The following is an 18,331-nucleotide window of genomic DNA, read 5'->3' as shown; positions in this document are numbered from 1 at the left end:
ACAGTTCCCTCCAGCTCTCCCCTCTTGGTCTTTGCCGTGTTGTTGCACTTTACTCTCACAGTAGTACCGATCCCACAAATTGTTATTTGTAGTTAAATACTCCGTTAACCTTTTAAGAGACTTAACTAATAAGACAAAATACGTAGTTCCTGTTTCTTTTACTTTCATTCCTTTGTATAGATCCAGATTTTTATGTGCTCTCCTATTCGTTCTGCATGAAGGACTTTTTGGTGACATTTCTTGTAGTTAATGAAGAACCTTTCAGCTCTCATAGGTCTGAAAATGTCTGCATTTTGCCTTCCCTTTTAGAAGGATCTTTGCTGTTTTTTCCTCCTGTACTTTAAGTATATTCCTCGCTTACACACACATTATTTCCAAGAGCAATTCAAGGTCATCGTCATCTTTTCCTCCGTATGCCACATATTTTGTTTTCTTCTTCTTCTCACTGCTTTAAAATGTTCTCACTATCACCGGTCGTAGGTGATGTGCTTGATTCGTCTTGGCTGCGTTTCACTCGTGTGTCTGTGCTTGGGGGTCATGCAACTTGTTGGATCTGTGTGTTGACGGTTTCCTTCACCTTTGGGGAAAGTTTGACCGTGTGTCTTCAGATGTTCCCTGTGCTTCCCCCAGCCTCCCTCCTGGGATCCTCATTCCCTGTGTATTCCACAGCTTGACACTGTCCCGCAGCTGACCGATGCCCTTCCTTTCCCTTTAATCTCTCTCTCTCTGGCTGCTTCATCTGCAAGTGCTTCCACTGCCGTGTCTTCACGTTCACAGATCCTTTTTCTGGCAGTGTTGTTATTCTAACCCAGTGTAATTTCCATCTTAAGATGCTATGTCTTTTCTGTAGAAGTTCTGTTTGAATTTCATTTTCTATCTTCCCGGTCTGTACTCATTTTTTTTTTTTTTTACCAGAAAGAAAATGATTATAAGCTGTTTTAATGTTCTCTGCTCATTGTAACATCTGTTTCTTTTCAGGCCCGTTTCAGTTGATTATTTTCCTGACGGGTTGTGCTTCCCTACATTTTCCCCCCCGTTTCTCAACCCCTTCTCCCCACCTGTGTCTGGGTGCTCCCGCGCTGCTGCCTTTCTGGAAACTCTCAGGGCAGGGGCTGTAGGGCTCACCCTGTTTATTTCCTGTCTCATGGGTTACTGTCCTTCACTGCCCGTCGATCAGTGTCTTGAAGACCATTGCTGTGCATATGTTCTCTTGTGTTTTTTTCTGGGGTTCCATCCAGGTAGGGGGGTAAATGCAGTCTGTGTTCATCTCGGCTGAAAGCAGGAGTCCTAATACCTATGTTTTGACTCACTGTTAGAAAGGAAGCCTACATCAAGGTTCTAGGGAAATTCACCAATTTTTTTGGTCGTGTTGAATTTTTTACATTTAGATCACTGATCCAATTGGAGTTCGTTTATTTTTTCTATTAAGGTATCACTGACATGCAGTCTTATGCTCAAGTTTCACATGAGCCACTTTATGCTTACTACGTCCCCCCTGTTATCAAGTCTCCACCACATAACCCCATTGCAGTCACTGTCCCATCAGCATAGTAAGATGCTGTAGCATCAATACTTGTCTTCTCTCTGCTAGCCTTCCTTCTCCGTGCACCCCCTATATTACGTGTGTTAGTCGTAATGCCCCTTAATCCCCTTATTCCTCCATTCCCACCCACCCTTCCCAGTCCCTTTCCCCTTGGGAACTGTTAGTCCATTCTTTAGTTCTATGAGTCTGCTGCTGATTTGTTCCTTCCGTCTTTGCTTTGTATTCATACTCCACAGATGAGTGAAATCATTTGGTACTTGTCTTTCTCCGCCTGGCTTATTTCACTGAGCATAATACCCTCCAGCTCCATCCATGTGGACATAAATGGTAGGATTTGTTTTCTTCTTATGCCTGAATGAATAATATTCCCTTGTATATATGTACCACATCTTCTTTATCCATTCATCTAGTGATGGACACTTAGGTTGCTTCCATTTCTCGGCTATTGTCAATGGTGCTATGATAAACAGAGGGATGCATATGCCTTTTCCAAACTGGGCTGCTGCATTCTTAGGGTACATTCCTAGGAGTGGAATTCTGGGGTCAAATGGTATTTCTATTTTGAGTTTTTTGAGGAACCTCCATACTGCTTTCCACAATGTCTGAACTAATTTACATTCCCCCCAGCAGTGTTAGGAGGGTTCCCCTTTTTCCCCATCCTCGCCAGCATGTGTTGTTGTTTGTCTTTTGGATGGTGATACCTGATTGTGGTTTTAATTTGCGTTTCTCTGATGATTAGCGATGTGGAGCATCTGTTCATGGGCCTGTTGGCCTTCTGAATTTCTTGTTTGGAGAAGTGTGTTTTCAGACCCTCTACCCATTTTTTGGTTGGATTATTTGCTTTTTGTTTGTTGAGGTGTGTGAGCTCTTTCTATATTTTGATTGTCAACCCCTTATGGGATATGTCATTTATGAATATATTCTCCTACAGTGCAATATGACTTTTTGTTCTATTGGTGGTGTCCTTTGCTGTACAGAAGCTTTTCAGCTTGATGTAGTCCCACTTGTTCATTTTTGCTTTTGTTTCCCTTGCCGGGGAGATATGTTCATTAAGAGGTTGCTCATGTTTATGTCCAAGAGATTTCTGCCTATGTATTTTTCTAAGAGTATTATGATTTCCTGACTTATATTCAGGTCTTTGATTCATTTCGAATTTTACTTTGTGTAGGTTTACACAATGATCCAGTTTCCCTCTCTTATATGTAGGTGTCCAGTTTTGCCTACACCAGGTATGGAAGAGGCTGTCATTTCCCCATTGTATATCCATGGCTCCTTTATCATACATTAATGACCATACATGTTTGGGTTAATATCTGAACTCTCTATTCTGTTCCACTGCTCTATGGGTCTGCTCTTGTGCCAGTACCAAATTGTCCTGATTACTGTGGCTTTGTAGTATGGCTTGAAGGTGGGAAGCGAGATCCCCCCTGCTTTGTTCTTCCTTCTCTGGATTGCTTTGGCAATTCTCGGTCTTCTGTGGTTCCCTATGACTTTTAGAACTATTCGTTCCAGTTTGTTGAAGAATGCTGTATTTCGATAGGGATGGTTCAGGGACCTGGATTGTGTGTCAAGTTCTCGGGGGTTGTCTCGTCGGGTAAAACTACAGTTATCCCAGACGTAGTCATAGACAAGGTCCAAGCTTTCCCCACCCCCCTACCACTGTGGCAGTCAGTCGTACAAGAGTTTTTGGGTGTTTTGGGCTCCTGGAGGGTGTTTATCCCGCACTTGGCACAAATTCTGAAGGCCTCATACCAGTCGGTACAAAAGGGCATCAGGTGGGACCGTGATGAGACCTGTGCAGCTGTGTTCACTGCTACTAAGCAAGCAGTCAAGGCCATTATAGTCCTTGAGTGTAATGGATTCATGAAGGCCCTGGGAGCTAGATGTTCATGTAAATGGAGATGGTTGTGGATGGGGCCTTTGGCAGTGGCTTGAGTGGACATGCCTACCTGTTGGATTCTGGTGACAATATGGAAAGGAGCAGAGATCTAGTATCCGTTAACAGAGGAGCGACTGGCTTCTGTGTGTCACGCCTTGCTGGCTATGGAGCCCATCACCAGAACAGCTCCAACCAAGGTAATAACCACGTATCCCATCGCGGGGTGGATGCGAGACTTGACCCAAAGCCAGGGAGTGGCATAGCACATACGCCTCCACTGGCCAAATGGGGGCGCAAACTTGAAGCAGCACAGCACCATCTCTGATACCCCCTTGAGTGTAGATCTTCGATGCTTATTTGGGCAAGTTACGTATATGTGTGAAAAGCAAGAATAACTTGTACTGGAGCCATTGATAGGCGAGAGTCCTTATCAGCAGGGAAAAGCCCCTATAGCTGAGGATGCTTGGTATACAGACAGCTCCTCTCATGGGCAGTCCCCGAAGTGGAGGGCTGTGACTTTCCGTCCTAGGACTAAGACAATATGTGTGTTAGAGGACGGAGAGGGATAGAGCATTCAGTGGACTGAGTCACGGGCAGTATGGCTCCCGATCACCCAGGATGATCACACCCTCCCCTCTATTTGTGTGCACTGACAGCTTGGCTGTGTGCCGGGCTTGACCTTGTTGCTGCTGACGTGGTGCCATGCCAATTGGATGGTTGGTCACTGGCCCCTTTGGGGGCAAGTGCTGTAGCAAGACCTATGGGCTTTAGTCAGACTGAGACTGTTACTGTATATCATGTGTCTGGCCATTTGCCTTTGGCATCACCAGTGAGTGATGAAGCAGACACATTATCGGCCCACATGTGTTGGCGGGATGGAAAGCCTCCCTCTGCTGTAGCCCAATGTTTGTGTCCGCGTTTGTTGCACATAGTGCAAAAGACAATGTGGGCTATTGTAATGAAGACAATTCTGTACTTGCACAAGAACAGACCCGTAGACCAATGGGACAGACTACGGATCCCTGATATAAACCCACCCATATATGATCAATTAATATCCATTAAAGGAGCCATGGATATACAATGGGGAAATGAAAGCCTCTCCAACAGCTGATGTTGGCACAAGTGTACAGCTACTCGCAAGAGACTGTTACTGGATTATTCTTTAACCCCATACACAAAAGTAAACTTGAAATGGATTAAAGACTTGAATGTAAATCATGAAACCATAAAACTCTTCGAAGACAACATAGGCAAACATCTCCTGAACATCAGGATGAGCATCTTCTTCCTGAACGCATCTCCTCGAGCAAGGGAAACAAAAGCAAAAATGAACTCACGGGACTACATCAAACTAAAAAGTTGCTGTATGGGAAAGGACACCATCAACAGAACAAAAAGGCATCCTACAGTATGGGAGAATATATTTGTAAATGACATATCCGACAAGGGGTTAACATCCAAAATATATAAAAAACTTACACACCTCCACACCCAAAAAGCAAATAACCCAATTAAGAAATGGGCAGAGGATATGAAGAGACAGTTCTCCAAAGAAGGAATTCAGATGGCCAACAGACACATGAAAAGATGCTCCACATCACTAATCATTAGGGAAATGCAAATCCAAACTGCAATGAGATATCACCTCACACCAGTGAGGATGGCCAGCATCAAAAAGTCTAAGCACAACAAATTCCGGCAAGAATGCGGAGAAAGGGGAACCCTCCTACACTGCTGGTGGGAATGTAAGCTAGTTCAACCGTTGTGTAAAGCAATCTGTAGGTTCCTCAAAAAACTAAAAATAGAAATACCATTTGACCCAGATTCCCACTCCTTGGAATTTACCCAAAGAATACAACTTCTCAGATTCAGAAAGACATATGCACCCCTATGTTTATCACGTCACTTTTTACAGTAGCCAAGATACAGAAGCAACCTAAGTGTCCATCAGTAGATGAATGGACAAAGAAGATGTGTTACATATACACAATGGAATACTATTCGGCCATAAGAAAGAAACAAATCCTACCATTTGGAACAACGTGGATCGAGCTGGAGGACATTATGCTCAGTGAAACAAGGCAGGCGGAGAAAGACAAACGCCCAATGATTTCCCTCATTTGTGAAGTATAACAATGAAGCAAAATTGAAGGAACAAAGTAGCAGCAGAATCGGAGACTCCAAGAAGGAACCAGTGTTTACCAAAGGGGAGGGGTGTGGAAGGGCAGGTGGGGAGCGAGGGAGAAGGGGATTGAGGGGTATTATGTTTAGTACACATGGTGTGGGGTATCACGGGGAGAACAGTGTAGCACAGAGAAGGCACATAGTGGATCTGTGGCATCTTACTACACTGATGCTCAGTGACTACATTGGGGCCTGAGTGGGGACTTGATAATATGGGTAAATGTAGTAACGACATTGTTTTTTCATGTGAAACGTTCATTAAGAGTGTATATCAATCATACCTTAATAAAAATACATTTTAAAAAAAGACAAATATATTCTCCCATACTGTAGGAAGTCTTTTTGTTCTGTTGATGGTGTCCTTTCCCATACAGCAACTTTTTAGTTTGATGTAGTCCCATGAGTTCATTTTTGCTTTTGTTTCCCTTGCTCGAGGTGTAGGCCGTTGGTGGGGCTTTCCATTGACCTTTGAAGAAGTCAGCAGACCCCAGAAGGAGTGCCTGTGGGATTATGATGGGGATTATGTTGAATCCACAGCCGTTACAGGAAGAACCGTCTTCCAACTGAATCTTCGAATACGTGAACACATCACCTCTCTTCATTTATTCAAGTCTTCCTTCATTTATTCGGTAATGTTTTTTTATTTTTTATGAAGGTATCATTGGTATTCAGTGTTATGAAGGATTCACATGACCGCCATGGTGGTCACTAGATTCACCCATATTACCAAGTCCCCCCATCCACCATTGCAGTCACTGTCCGTCAGTGTAGTAAGATGCTGTAGAGTCACTGTCTTCTCTGTGCTGTACTGCCTTCCCCATGACCCCCCTCCATTATGTGTGCTAATCATAACGCCCTTTAACCCTTCCCCCTCTCCCCACCACCCCCTTTCTCAGTATGTTTTGTCGTTTTCACTGAAGTATCCCAGCGGTCCCCTCCGCATCCCCTACAGCTGAGGGAACGTTTCCCTCCCTCCGTGCTGGATGCAGCGTCCTCTCCCTAGCAACAAGGTTCCCGCCGTAGAGCGAGCGGCTCTAGGTCTGAGGAACGTGCTGTCGTAAAGCCGCGAGTGTCGTAAGCCAGGTGCGGTGCGGAGAGGCGCAGGACGTGGCTGGAGCATGGGGGCGTCTGCAGGAGGAGCAGACGGACGGCCCAGGTGTGGGCGCGGAAAGCCGACGAGCCGGCGGGTGCAGCAACGGTGAGTAGCGGAGGGGACCGGGGAACGGCGGCGTCAGGGGAAGCCGGGCAGCCGGGGCGGCCAGAGCAGGGCCGGCCAAGGGGATGGGAGCGCTCTCTGCCCGCCTCCGCTGCCGCAGCTGCCGGAGCCGCGCCGCGGCCGCTCCGCTCCGCTCTCCCTGAGGCGTCGAGCCCCTCCCCTGGTCTCTCTCCGGCTGGCCGCTCCTGCCGCCGCTGCCGCCCCCCGGGACGGTTCGCCGCCGCCGCCGCCTCCCCGGCGCTGGGCGGGCGTCCGGGACGCGGCCGGCCAGTTCTCTGGTCTGGGCGGAGCGGGTTTTGCCCACTGTTCAGCCCCTCCGTGCCGGGCCGGGCTGCGGGCTGCGGGCTGCATGTCAGCGCGCGGGTCCCGGCGGAGCGCGCCGCGGTCGGACCGGGCTGCGCCGGCGGCGGTGAGGTTGGGACCGGCCGGCGAGGCGCGCCCGCGGATGGGGGGGCGGCGGGACGGAGGCGCGGGGCCCTCAGCGGTCCCGCTCCTCGGGTCCCGGCTGGCCACGGCGAGGCGAGCCCCGGGACTGCGGTCCACGCTCCGTGGGGAGCTGGCACGGCGGCCGGGCCCTCCGGGCACGAGCGGGCACCCACTTGCCGCCGTGGGAGACCTGGAGCTGGCGGCGAGCTGGGCGGCAGGTGCCTTTGCGGAGTTGTTACCCGGTGTCAGGGACGGGGAAGCACCACAGACAGATCCCCTCGCCCGGGAGAGCTGCTTTTCCGCGCCAGGATGGGGCTCTGCGTGGACGCCTTTTTTTCTCTTTGGTGTTTTCTGGGAAGTTGTTATCCGGCCGGAGTCGCGGAGCGCTGCTCCCGGGTAATGGAGCTTGGGTGGGGCGCTGGTCTGGGGTGGCAGGCGGGTGGGGGAGGGGGCGGACGGCCGAGGGTCGCGCGCGTCCGCTGCCGGCGTTGCAGTTGCAGTGTTTATTGATCTGTGTGAGCTGCTTGCATGTCTGCTTATCTCGGGGGCGATTCTGTGCTGTTCTCTACCTCTTGTTCAGTCAGCAGTGAAATGTCTGCTGATTGCTGTTGTCTGGACAGGTCCTGTGGCGAGAGGAGGGAGAGTTGTCCGCCCAGGGGCGACGGAGACCGGGTACCTGTTTGTATAGTAATGGGCGGGAACGACCCTGCCGCCGGCTGCAGCCCAGGCTGTGTTAGGAATTTCGCGTAGGTTTCCGACCAAGCGGCTCCTTTTGGCTCCTCCGTTATTTTTATGTGTTTTTTATTTTGGTATCATTAATATACACTTACATGAGCAGCACTGTGGTTACTAGATTGTCCCCGTTATCAAGTACCCACCACATACCCCATTACAGTCACTGTCCTGCGTTATTTTTAAAACGAGTTTTTAGGACTAGGGCAATAAAGGTGCCTATGTTGATGGGATTGCTGTACCTTCCAGTAAATTGAGGAAATGTGTGTTTGAGTGCCAACTCTCTACCGCTACCCAGGCTCCCTGGCTCCCTTTCGCCTTTGCCTCCTGGATGTGAAACTCGAGTTTCTGTACCCGTTCCTGGCAGTTTTAGGTTTTGTGTCGGATTTCCTGTCTAGAAGCAGATACCAAGATTTTAACTGGTTCATGATGTTTCCTTCCAATTGTAAACACTTACAATATATTGGGTTGACACTGAAATCACTGCTTTCATGAATGATTTTTAGTTACTCGAGTAAATATTCGCTTTTTAAATTGTTTATTTTTTATTTTGGTATCATTAGTGTACACTTACATGAGCAACACTGTGGTTACTAGATTTCCCTGTTACCAAGTCCGCACGACATACCCCATTACAGTCACTGTCTATCAGCATAGTAAGATGCTATAGAATCACTACTTGCCTTCTCTGTGCTGTACTGCCTACCCCGTGCCCATCGCCCCAACCCCCTGCACTATGTGTACTATTCGTAATGCCCCCTTTTCCCCTTATCTCCCGCTTCCAACCCATCCTCCCCAGGCCCTTACCTTTGGTAACTGTTGGTAGCCTTCTTGGGTTCTGATTCAGTTTTTTCTTTGTTCTTATACTCGACATATGAGTGAAATCACTTGATACTTGCCTTTCTCCGCCTGGCTTATTTCACTGAGCATAATACCCTCTAGCTCCATCCGTGTTGTTGTGAATGGTAGGATTTGTTTTCTCCTTATGGCTGACTAATATTACATTGTATATATGTACCACATCTTCTTTATCCCTTCATCTAGTGATGGACACTGAGGTTGCTTCCATATCTTGGCTATTGTAAATAATGCTGCGATAAACATAGGGGTGCATATGTCTTTTTTGGGTCTGTGATTCTGTTTTGTTAGGATAAGTTTCTAAGAGTGGAACTCCTGGATCAAATGCTATCTCTATTTTGAGTTTTTAGTTGAGCGGACGTGGTCCTGAACATTTCAACACATGGACCAGCGATGACTGGCCCGTCTGGCACCCTGGGGAGAAGGCTTGAAAGCTGGCCTCCTGCGTGTCCCTGGAGTAATAGCAGAGTTGGCCTCCAGAGATCGCGGTAGTGTACCCAATACGTCCCGGAGGTAGGAGCATCTTATGGGGAAGTTTAGTTTTATCTTTATGGCCGGTGCATGTACCTCCCGTAGCCCTATCTACTGACCCATCTGTAGCTCGCACAGGGAGGGGCGTGAAAGTCTGGTACACTAGACCAGGACGAGATCCCATTCCTGCCACTGTCCAGTCACAGGACCCCTCTCTTGCATGCATTCTACCTGATGGACAAGATTTGCCTCTGCTGCTGTCATTAAAGCAGGTATCTTACCGCCCCTAAAGTTATTTTCTTCCACAGTCCTTGTGGCCTGGTATGCGCCCCCCCGGCTGCAGCTTCCCTGTCATGACTTGTGTGTACTCCCTACCCGTTCAGCTGCTGACCGCCTGTGGAACAGGCCAGCTATGGCCTTAATGTGCATAGGAGTTTGAACCTAGCTGAATCCTCGGCTTGAGGATTACCATGATTTTGTGTTAATGGTCTGGTTACGGTGCTCCAGTTCTCTCACACGGGGGCCCTTGCAGAAGATGAGGCACGAGGAGATTGTGAGTCAAAAATTTCTGGAGGATTAGGCTGTTGGTAAAATTGCAGTATTTCCAAAATCCCTCACCTGGCCTCAGTGCATCTCCATATCAATAGGTGTTCCCAAGGGGTGGAGAGTAGAAGTAGGCCATCTCCATATCGATAGGGAATCATTTATTTATTTGGTATCATTAATCTACAATTACATGAGTAGCATTGTGGTTACTAGACTCCCCCTATCATCAAGTCCCCACCACCTACACCATTACAGTCACAGTCACTGTCCATCAGCGTAGTAAGATGCTACAGAATCGCTACGTGTCTTCTCTGTGTTGTACAGCCCTCCCCGTGCTCCCCCCTACATTATGTCTGCTAATCATAATGCCCCCTTTCCCCCCTCGTCGCTCCCTTCCCACCCATCCTCCCCAATCCCTCTCCCTTTGGTAACTCTTAGTCCATTCTTGGGTTCTGTGAGTCTGCTGTTGTTTTGTTCATTCAGTTTTTTTCTTTGTTCTGATACTTCACATATGAGTGAAATCATTTGGTACTTGTCTTTCTCCGCCTGGCTTATTTCAATGAGCATAATACCCTCTAGCCCCATCCATGTTGTTACAAATGGTAGGATTTGTTTTCTTCTTATGGCTGACTAATATTCCATTGTGGATATGTACCACATCTTCCTTATCCATTCATGTTCTGATGGACACTTAGGTTGCTTCCATTTCTTGGCTATTGTAAGTAGTGCTGTGATAAACATAGGGGTACCTATGTCTTTTTCAAACTGGGCTGCTGCATTCTTAGGTGAGATTCCTAGGAGTGGAATTCCTGGGCCAAATGGTATTTCTATGTTGAGTTTTTTGAGGAACCTCCACAATGCTTTTCGGAATGGTTGAACTAATTTACAGTCCCCCCAGCAGTGTAGGAGGGTGCCCCTTTCTCCACATCCTCACCAGCATGTGTTGTTGTTTGTCTTTTGGATGGTGGCCATCCTGACCAGTGTGAGGGGATATCTCATTGTGGTTTAAGTTCTCCTTTCTCTGACAATTAGCGATGTGGAGCATCTTTTCATGGGCCCGTTGGCCATCTGAATTTCTTCTTTGGAGAAGTGTGTGTTCAGATCCTCTGCCTATTTTTTAGTCGTGTTGTTTGCCTTTTGGTTGTTGAGGTGCATGAACTCTTTATATTTTGGCTGTCAACCCCTTATCATATATGTCATTTATGAATATATTCTCCCATACTGTAGAGATGCCTTTTTCTTCCACTGATGGTGTCCTTTGCTGTACACAAGCTTTTTACTTGGATGGAGTCCCACTTGTTCATCTTTGCTTTTGTTTCCCTTGTCCTAGGAGACATGTCCATGAAAAAGCTGCTCAGGTTTACATTCAAGAGACTTTTGCCTATGATTTACTTCTAAGAGTTTTATGGTTTCATGACTTTCATTCAGGTCTTTGATCCATTTCGAGTTTACTCTTGTGTATGGAATTAGACCGCAGTCCCATTTCCTTCTCTCTCTCTCTCTCATGTAGCTGTCCAGTTTTGCCAACACCAGCTGTGGAAGAGGCTGCCATTTCCCCATTGTATGTCCGTCGTTCCTATATCATGTATTAATTGGCCATGTATGTGTGGGTTATATCTGCGCCCTCTATCCTGTTCCATTGATCTACAGGTCTGTTCTTGTGCCAGTACCAAATTGTCTTGATTACTGTGGCTGTGTAGTAGAACTTGAAGTTGGGGAGCATAACCCTCATCTTCCCCCGCTTTATTCTTCCTTCTTAGGATTGCTTTGGCTATTCGGGGTCTTTTGTTGTTCCTTATGACTTTTAGAACTATTTTTTCCATTTTGTTGAAGAATGCTGTCGGTATTTTGATAGGGATGATTCAGGGACCTGGTTTGTGTGCCAAGTTCTTGTGGGTTGTCTGGTCGGGTAAAACTATAGTTATCCCAGACGTCCAGGCTTACCCCACCCCTACCACTGTGGCAGTCAGTCGTGCAAGAGTCTTTGGGTGTTTTGGGCTCCTGGAGGGTGTTTATCCCGCACTTGGCACAAATTCTGAAGGCCTCATAGCAGTCGGTACAAAAGGGCATCAGGTGGGACCGTGATGAGACCTGTGCAGCTGTGTTCACTGCTACTAAGCAAGCAGTCAAGGCCGTTATAGTCCTTGAGTGTAATGGATTCATGAAGGCCCTGGGAGCTAGATGTTCATGTAAACGGAGATGATTATGGATGGGGCCTTTGGCAGTGGCTTAAGTGGACATGCCAACCTGTTGGATTCTGGTCACAATTATGGAAAGGAGCAGAGGTCTGGTAGCCATTAACAGAGGAGCGACTGGCTTCTGTGTATCACGCCTTGCTGGCTATGGAGCCCATCACCGGAACAGCCCCGACCAAGGTAATAACCGCCTATCCCTTCGCGGGGTGGGTGTGAGACTGGACCCAAACGTCAGGGAGTGGCATGGCACAGACGCCTCCGCTGGCCAAATGGGGGCGCAAACTTGCAGCAGCATAGCACCATCGCCGTTATCTCCTTGAGTGGAGATCTCCAGTGCTTATTTGGGCAAGTGACGTATATGAGTGGCAAGCAAGAAGAACTTGCCCGTGAGCCATTGGTAGGCGAGAGTCCTTATCAGCAGGGAGAAGCCCCTATACCTGAAGATGCTTGGTATACACAGGGCTCCTCTCGTGGGCAGCCCCCGAAGTGGAGGGCTGTGACTTTCTGTCCTAGGACTAAGACAATATGGGTGTTAGAGGACGGAGAGGGGTAGAGCATTCAGTGGACTGAGTGACGGGCAGTATGGCTCCCGATCACCCAGGATGATCACGCCCTCCCCTCTGGTTGTGTGCAGGGGTCATACCTGCATGTGTCTTCGGCCTGTGGCTGGGAGCGGAGTCAGCGTCTGGAAGGGTGACTTCCTAAGTCGACACAACGAGGTGCTCTGTCTACACCCGAGGATCCAGACTTCCCTTCTTTCGGGCCGGTGCAACCAGGCCTCCGGGGTCCCGGGAGCGCTCACACAGCAAGCAGGCTGCGGTCTCGCCTCCACACCGGGAGCTCTGGGTCAAACGCTTGGATCTGGAAGGCAGGTGGCTCTGGCCTCAGGTGGCCCCTCCTTCCTCGCCCAGCCTCCAGATCCCACGATCCCGTGTTCCCCCCACTGCCGTCCGGCACCCCCGCCCCCAGATCCCAGCTGCTCACGCACCTCCTCACACTCTTCCCGGGAGACCCAGGCCCTCCAGCCCATGGACTGGGCGAATTGGACTCGCCGTTGGTGGAAGAGGAGACGCCGGGCACGGTTGTTCCCGTAGAGGAGCCAAAGGATGGCCTGCTTGGGGCCCTCGTCGTCCTCCTCCATGTCGTTGGCCAGGTAGCTGGGGAGAGACATCGGGCTGCTGGTCAGCAGCAAGATGGGAAGGATCCCCAGCCGAGGTCAGCTTCCAAGGAGAGGCCCAGGCTGATCTTCACAGAGGACCTACGGGAGCCCTACCAGCGCCACACGGGGCCACGCAGTCATCAAGAAGCCACTGCGGGGCAGGGACCTGAAGGGCACCTCTCACACCTGGATGCTGAAGACAAAGGCCCTCGGGGAGGCCTGAGGGCGAGCAGGGCAGCTTCCATGCAATGTCCCCATCATCTGCCCTGTGCCCTTCAAACCGGCTGTATGTGCACACCCTGCGGCTCCCTGCGGAGGCGTCCAGAGGGCAGGAACTGACTAGCCGGTTTCTGTAGTCATAGCTTCCCTCCCACGGGGCTCAGGCTGGAGGATGGGTGCCACGTGCCCTTCTCAAGGCTCTCCTCCCAGCCCTCCTAGTCCCTGGCACGGAATGCAGTCTACAAGATTTCACTGGATGGATGGATGGATGCTTTTATCTCACAGTCAAATGCCATACCGATCGCCTCATGGACTCAGTGTAACTTAAACGTTTGCAACGCAAAGTAGCGTGCTGAGGGCTTTGTGAACATGCGGATATTTTGACAAGACCTGCCTGCAGCGGTGTCTGGTCTGATGGTTTGGAGAAGGGGAGGGGGGTGACAGGAAGTAACTATTACCCAGAACGTGACATGGCACTAGGATTTTAGCTGATGTGCTACTGGGGGACCACAGTTAGGGGGCCAGGGGAGGCGTGGTAACAGTCGTGCTCTTTGCACCGACTTTAAGGAGTGGTCGTTTTCTTCCAATATATATGTGTGTGAAAGACACCTACAAGTCAGAAGACACAATGTGAACACAGAGGGAAGGGATTTCAGACGGAGCATTGGAACAAAGCAGTGCAATATGAGGACCATAAGCAAGTGTGATGCTGACTGTGGGGACGGCTGAGTTCAGACTGAGAAGGCTGGCCCCGGCTTAGAACCCCCTTAGCTGGTGACATTGCTGAGGAGGGGCGGGGAGCATTAGAAATGTGTTCTCGGAGGATTTGGGGCGCGTAAAGCCTTGTAGGAAGCACGGGTGGGGAGTGCCTACGCTCGGACTGTGTCACATGACGAGGGCCTGCACTGTGGCGTCTGCCTGGGAACCCAGAGGACGACGGTCCACTCGATGTGGACTCGGGCAGGAGAGCGGCCGAGGCTTTGGAGGCGGTGCGGTCTCAAGCCTGGCCACGTGGGGACAGCGTGGTGCCCATTCTGTCCCTCCTCTTAGGAGGGTTTTATGTGGTCCTTCGTTTGTTCCCGTGTTTTAAGTGGTGTTAGGGTTGTCTGTCTCCACAGACAGCAGTATAGAAACCGCTCTGTTATAATCCTGTCCTTCGCATACCAAAGTGAACGGTACACGTGGAGTGAGAAAGCAAATAGATGCAACGTCAGAGTCCCACACCCCTCCCTCCGCCCTCCCGGAGGACTGAACGTTGACGGCCGGCCACTGACAGCAATACTCACAGAGCTATGAAGAAGTGAATTGTCTGGTACTGCCAGGAGGGGAGGCCAGCCCGGCTGAAATACGCTATGACCATGGCCAGGAGATACTGAGGGAGAGGAGAACGCCACAGGAGAGCGGTCACATCCCAGAAGAAGAAGGACGGAGGGGTGAGGGAGGGGGAGGCTGGGGGCAGACCCCGCCCGTGCGGGGAGAGGGACTTTAGGATGCTCCTGGATGGCAGGCTTTGCCGGTGTGACGCCGGGTATCTAGGACAGCTGCCATCAGAAGGGTCTTTGATAAGCTGGCACAAAGGGGAGTCCCCAGGGCTGAGGCGACAAGGGACTTGCCAGTCACAACCAAAGGGGCGGACCCCAGGGGAGTGGGGGTGGGGGCAGGGCTGCCCATTCACACGCAAGGAGCCTCCAGGCCCCGCAAAGGGCAGTGTGGACAAGGCACCGAGTTGGAGAGGGAGGCGAGACTGTGGGTTCAGAAGGCATCCCTCCAGCCCCCCAGGGTAGATGCTGGAGAGAGAACACATGTCAGTGGACAAAGTTACCTTGTCAGATACCCTCAGATTTTTGTCCCAGGCCAGGAATCTTTTAACAACAGGGTCCCCTGGGAAGAGAGGCACAGGTTAGACGGACAGCCGGAGCAGGGCTGAGCAGTGAGCAGCCGTGCCTCCTGACGGGACCTTTCGGGGTGGGGAGGCCGAGGTGCACTCATTGGGCCAGAAAGATGGTGCCAGCCTTCTTTGGTGGCTGGGGGTGCGGGGGCAGGTGTCAGTAGGTGATGTGCACAGGTCTGATCCTACAGAAGGTGGTGCTCCATCACCGTGCAGGAAGGCATCGTCTCCCTTGACGGTCACATCAGCGCGCCCAATGGCCTGTCAGCACCCCGCACGCTGACGGAGGCATTTAGATATGAAAGCCTCAGGGGTGCAGTGGAAGCAGAGCTTTCGTGTGCCGAGTGCAGACTGCTTCTGCCTCTGGCCTAATCCTCCCTCATTTCTAAGTGTTCCCGGAGGAGTCCTCTGGGAGCAGAGAGGTCACCAACTGGCAGGGAATTCTTTTCCATTGGAAAAGCATAGTCGCTGGAAGTTTCTCTCAAGGGGAATGGGCTCAGGGTTCCCCCTACCAAGCAGCCTTTTGAAGGCCTCGTGGTGCTCGGGCAGCACTGGGGACACCCGCCGTCGCTTCAGCCTCATCTTGAGGCCGCACAGCATGTCCGGGACCCAGGCGTCCTCCTCGCCCTGGGCTGCCTCCTCCGACTCCTCCTGGAGAGCGGCCGACCTCGCCCGCTTCCCGCGCCGGCCGGAGTCCGCTGGCATTGGGCTGCTGTGTGCCTGGGCTGCTGGGCAAAGAAACCAGGCGACAGCGTCCAGCTGTTGTCTTTGGGATTCGTCCCTCGGTCCCCGTGTCCCCTCCCACTCCACTCCAACTACCCCCAAAAGACAAGCTGCCCCCAGTGTCTCTGCTGTCGCAGACCGTGGCCGCCTCCCCAGCCATCTCTCCATCCTTCTCCTTTACTGGCAGCCATTTCTAAGTGACCCCGGAGGAGTCCTCTGGGAGCAGAGAGGTCACCAACTGGCAGGGAATTCTTTTCCATTGGAAAAGCATAGTCGCTGGAAGTTTCTCTCAAGGGGAATGGGCTCAGGGTTCCCCCTACCAAGCAGCCTTTTGAAGGCCTCGTGGTGCTCGGGCAGCACCGGGGACACCCGCCGTTGCTTCAGCCTCATCTTGAGGCCGCACAGCCTGTCCACGACCCAGGCTTCCGCCTTGCCCGGGGCTGCCTCCTCCTCCGACTCCTCCTGGAGAGCGGCCGACCTCTCCCGCTTCCCGCGCCGGCCGCAGCCCTCTGGCAGAGGGCTGCTGTGTGCCTGGGCTGCTGGGCAAAGAAACCAGGCGACAGCGTCCAGCTGTTGTCTTTGGGATTCATCCCTTGGGGTCCCTGATTCCCCTCCCACACCACTCCAAGTACCCCCAAAAGACAAGCTGCCCCCAGTGCCTCTGCTGTCGCAGACCGTGGCCTTGTCCCCACGCCTACACCCTCGCCCTCCAGTCCCTGGCCTTCTGAGTCTCTCCTTCCTGCGCACAAGGCCCCCCTGGGTAGGCCTTCCTGCCGTCGGCACCCCCTCCTCAAGCCCCTCGTCCCTCCGCTGCCTCACCTGGCGGCCCTGATCTTTCTGCCCCCAGCATCACCTCCGGCGGGTGCCCGGAGGGGCCGGGCCGGGGCCTCTGGCTCACGGCCTGGGAACTCGGTGGAACGCTGGCCATGATTTGTCCCCAACTCCTGCCCTCTCCGGGACCAGACCCTGTCCAAACTCCTCCTGTGGATTCTCACTGAACGTGAGCCCGTTATCCCTACTCCAGGCTGAGGAGACGCTAGGAGTGGAGAAAGCTCTGCGAAGATGCTTCTGGCTACCTGTGCTGCCAAGCACCTGCCAACCAGGAGGGTCGGAACCCTCGTGAGGTCATAGGTTGCTGCAACCTAGCAACCAGTTTGAAGGAAAAACAGGCAACTGCCAGTCCAATCCGAACAGGGGCAAACAATGTCTCCTGCCACTGGCCCAAGGTCTGACCATCCCCCAAGATGATCCTCGAGCCGTCCAGGTCACCTTTCAGCCCTCCCCCCCAGATGACGTGTCCTCTCCACTCTCCACTTGACACACGGGTGGACTCTCGCCCTCTGTCACGTTCTCCTACAGAGCATGTCTAGTGAGTGGCTAGGAAATTCAGGGTAAGCAGAAACAGTCAGCCCTACAAGAGTGACGTAGGTATGTAAGAAAGATCCCAGGTACATTGACTTGGACTCAAAAGTTAACTTTAAAGCACTTGGCAGAACAGAGCTCTTGTGCTCAGTGTTCACTGACACTAGGTTCAGGATTCTGTACAGAGGGACGCATCCTCACCCCTCAGGCACCTCTGAGCCCAAGAGAACATTTTGAGGACCCGGAATCAGAGACTGTGGTATCCGTGCTCACGCCCACTTCAAATGGTGCCTACAATTTCAGCAAGTGTATGGATTTCCCAGAGCCTGCCCCTCAATGCCAATGAAGAAAGTCTATTCTCTGTATAAAACTTCTGATCGTGTGTATCAGCTTGAGCCAGATGTGTCACCATCTCTTGTGTATCCTATGAATAAAATGTCACATGCACAAAAAGACTTAGTGGGAAAACGTCCAATTCAGGACACAGGAGGATGTTTTGTGAAGGTGGGGGCGCACGCGGGCACAGACGCAGCCCGGACATCAGCCACTTGAAGGCCTGCCGTAAGCCAGGCGGCTCCCCCTGAGCTCCAGGCCTCTACTTTTCACCCGGGCATCTGAATCTCGTGTTTTCTTTTTCAGTATTTACTGTGGTAAAATAACATAAAATTTACCACTTGAGCCATTTTTGAGGGGATAGTTCTGCGGCACTGAGCACTTTGAAATTTTGCAGCCGCCCCCTACTGTCCCATCTCCAAATTGACACTGCGCACCCGTTAAAGACCACCTGCCCAGTCTAGTCTCCCTTCCGGTCCCTGGCAACCACCATCCTCCCCTCTGTCTCTATGGCTTTGGCTCTTCTGGGTCCCTCATTTAAGTGGAATGCTACAAAAGTGGTGTGTGCGTGTATGCGGCTTATTTCATTCAGCA

General features: G+C 51.2%; 1 protein-coding gene and 1 long non-coding RNA gene across 2 annotated transcripts in view; one reads left to right on the top strand and one right to left on the bottom strand.

Annotated features, from left to right (window-relative positions):
• The window catches only part of LOC118929734 (uncharacterized), a 289,885-nt gene that overhangs the window by 129,309 nt on the left and 142,245 nt on the right, over positions 1–18,331 (bottom strand).
• The window catches only part of LOC130679201 (uncharacterized), a 138,377-nt gene that overhangs the window by 71,824 nt on the left and 48,222 nt on the right, over positions 1–18,331 (top strand). Inside the window, exons 8-9 of the long non-coding RNA XR_008992279.1 lie at positions 6,051–6,238; positions 6,562–6,807. This is a non-coding gene — a long non-coding RNA (uncharacterized LOC130679201). The remainder of the gene's footprint in view (positions 1–6,050; positions 6,239–6,561; positions 6,808–18,331) is intronic.

The sequence above is a fragment of the Manis pentadactyla genome, chromosome 10, assembly GCF_030020395.1.
Source record: "Manis pentadactyla isolate mManPen7 chromosome 10, mManPen7.hap1, whole genome shotgun sequence".
Lineage (NCBI taxonomy): Eukaryota > Metazoa > Chordata > Mammalia > Pholidota > Manidae > Manis > Manis pentadactyla.
Note: the sequence above shows the minus strand (reverse complement) of the source record. Positions and strands in the feature narration are given on the sequence as shown.